The sequence below is a fragment of the Dunckerocampus dactyliophorus genome, unplaced genomic scaffold (assembly GCF_027744805.1).
Source record: "Dunckerocampus dactyliophorus isolate RoL2022-P2 unplaced genomic scaffold, RoL_Ddac_1.1 HiC_scaffold_26, whole genome shotgun sequence".
Taxonomy (NCBI): Eukaryota; Metazoa; Chordata; class Actinopteri; order Syngnathiformes; family Syngnathidae; genus Dunckerocampus; species Dunckerocampus dactyliophorus.
Genome location: NW_026559862.1, coordinates 17,501 through 20,950, shown reverse-complemented (window position 1 = coordinate 20,950; position 3,450 = coordinate 17,501).

The window sequence follows — 3,450 nt, the reverse complement described above, 5'->3', positions numbered from 1 at the left end:
CGGCTCTCCACACACTTTAGAACCGCCCCTGGGCTCCAGGCAGCTCGGCCTGAGTTTCTGAATTTCTCCCTTGACACTTTGCCATTTTTTCACCCTTTTTCTCAATTCATCCAGGGACACAGCGGCTCTCCACACACTTTAGAACCGCCCCTGGGCTCCAGGCAGCTCGGCCTGAGTTTCTGAATTTCTCCCTTGACACTTTGCCATTTTTTCACCCTTTTTCTCATTTCATCCAGGGACACAGCGGCACTCCACAGACTTTACAGCCGCCCCTGGGCTCCAGGCAGCTCGGCATGGGTTTCTGCCTAGCTCCCTTGACACTTTGCCATTTTTCCACCCTTTTTCTCATTTCATCCAGGGACACAGCGGCTCTCCACAGACTTTGCAGCCGCCCCTGGGCTCCAGGACCCTAGGCATGGGTTTCTGCCTAGCTCCCTTGACACTTTGCCATTTTTTCACCCTTTTTCTCAATTCATCCAGGGACACAGCGGCTCTCCACAGACTTTACAGCCGCCCCTGGGCTCCAGGACCCTAGGCATGGGTTTCTGAATTTTTCCGTTGACACTTTGCCATTTTTTCACCCTTTTTCTCATTTCATCCAGGGACACAGCGGCTCTCCACAGACTTTACAGCCGCCCCTGGGCTCCAGGCAGCTCGGCCTGAGTTTCTGAATTTCTCCCTTGACACTTTGCCATTTTTTCACCCTTTTTCTCAATTCATCCAGGGACACAGCGGCTCTCACAGACTTTAGAACCGCCCCTGGGCTCCAGGACGCAAGGCATGGCTTACTCTCGCCCATTGACTTCAATGCATTTACTGCAACTCCTGCCTGTGTCCGCCAGAGGGCGTCTGGCTTAACAGCGGCTCTCCACGCTATTTCTATCCGCTTTGAGGCTCCAGGCAGCTCGGCCTGAGTTTCTGAATTTCTCCCTTGACACTTTGCCATTTTTCCACCTTTTTTCTCATTTCATCCAGGGACACAGCGGCTCTCCACAGACTTTGCAGCCGCCCCTGGGCTCCAGGACCCTAGGCATGGGTTTCTGCCTAGCTCCCTTGACACTTTGCCATTTTTTCACCCTTTTTCTCATTTCATCCAGGGACACAGCGGCTCTCACAGACTTTAGAACCGCCCCTGGGCTCCAGGACCCTAGGCATGGGTTTCTGCCTAGCTCCCTTGACACTTTGCCATTTTTTCACCTTTTTTCTCATTTCATCCAGGGACACAGCGGCTCTCCACAGACTTTGCAGCCGCCCCTGGGCTCCAGCCAGCTCGGCCTGAGTTTCTGAATTTCTCCCTTGACACTTTGCCATTTTTTCACCCTTTTTCTCATTTCATCCAGGGACACAGCGGCACTCCACAGACTTTGCAGCCGCCCCTGGGCTCCAGGCAGCTCGGCCTGAGTTTCTGAATTTCTCCCTTGACACTTTGCCATTTTTTCACCCTTTTTCTCATTTCATCCAGGGACACAGCGGCACTCCACAGACTTTACAGCCGCCCCTGGGCTCCAGGCAGCTCGGCATGGGTTTCTGCCTAGCTCCCTTGACACTTTGCCATTTTTTCACCCTTTTTCTCATTTCATCCAGGGACACAGCGGCTCTCACAGACTTTAGAACCGCCCCTGGGCTCCAGGACGCAAGGCATGGGTTACTCTCGCCCATTGACTTCAATGCATTTACTGCAACTCCTGCCTGTGTCCGCCAGAGGGCGTCTGGCTTAACAGCGGCTCTCCACGCTATTTCTATCCGCTTTGAGGCTCCAGGCAGCTCGGCCTGGGTTTCTGAATTTCTCCCTTGACACTTTGTTACTTTTTCACCTTTTTTCTCATTTCATCCAGGGACACAGCGGCTCTCCACAGACTTTCCCGCGGCCCCTGGGCTCCAGGACCCTAGGCACGGGTTTCTGAATTTTTCCCTTGACACTTTGCCATTTTTTCACCCTTTTTCTCATTTCATCCAGGGCAACAGCGGCTCTCCACAGACTTTGCAGCCGCCCCCGGGCTCCAGGCAGCTCGGCCTGAGTTTCTGAATTTCTCCCTTGACACTTTGCCATTTTTTCACCTTTTTTCTCATTTCATCCAGGGACACAGCGGCTCTCCACAGACTTTGCAGCCGCCCCTGGGCTCCAGGCAGCTCGGCCTGAGTTTCTGAATTTCTCCCTTGACACTTTGCCATTTTTCCACCCTTTTTCTCATTTCATCCAGGGACACAGCGGCTCTCCACAGACTTTGCAGCCGCCCCTGGGCTCCAGGCAGCTCGGCCTGGGTTTCTGAATTTCTCCCTTGACACTTTGCCATTTTTTCACCTTTTTTCTCATTTCATCCAGGGACACAGCGGCTCTCCACAGACTTTGCAGCCGCCCCTGGGCTCCAGGCAGCTCGGCCTGAGTTTCTGAATTTCTCCCTTGACACTTTGCCATTTTTTCACCTTTTTTCTCATTTCATCCAGGGACACAGCGGCTCTCCACAGACTTTGCAGCCGCCCCTGGGCTCCAGGCAGCTCGGCCTGGGTTTCTGAATTTCTCCCTTGACACTTTGCCATTTTTTCACCCTTTTTCTCATTTCATCCAGGGCAACAGCGGCTCTCCACAGACTTTAGAACCGCCCCTGGGCTCCAGGACCTTAGGCATGGGTTTCTGCCTAGCTCCCTTGACACTTTGCCATTTTTCCACCCTTTTTCTCATTTCATCCAGGGCAACAGCGGCTCTCCACACACTTTAGAACCGCCCCTGGGCTCCAGGCAGCTCGGCCTGAGTTTCTGAATTTCTCCCTTGACACTTTGCCATTTTTCCACCTTTTTTCTCATTTCATCCAGGGACACAGCGGCTCTCACAGGCTTTAGAACCGCCCCTGGGCTCCAGGCAGCTCGGCATTGGTTTCTGCCTAGCTCCCTTGACACTTTGCCATTTTTCCACCCTTTTTCTCATTTCATCCAGGGACACAGCGGCTCTCCACAGACTTTGCAGCCGCCCCTGGGCTCCAGGACCCTAGGCATGGGTTTCTGCCTAGCTCCCTTGACACTTTGCCATTTTTTCACCCTTTTTCTCAATTCATCCAGGGACACAGCGGCTCTCCACAGACTTTACAGCCGCCCCTGGGCTCCAGGACCCTAGGCATGGGTTTCTGAATTTCTCCCTTGACACTTTGCCATTTTTTCACCCTTTTTCTCATTTCATCCAGGGACACAGCGGCTCTCCACAGACTTTCCCGCGGCCCCTGGGCTCCAGGACCCTAGGCATGGGTTTCTGAATTTCTCCCTTGACACTTTGCCATTTTTTCACCCTTTTTCTCATTTCATCCAGGGACACAGCGGCACTCCACAGACTTTACAGCCGCCCCTGGGCTCCAGGACCCTAGGCATGGGTTTCTGCCTAGCTCCCTTGACACTTTGCCATTTTTTCACCCTTTTTCTCATTTCATCCAGGGACACAGCGGCTCTCCACAGACTTTACAG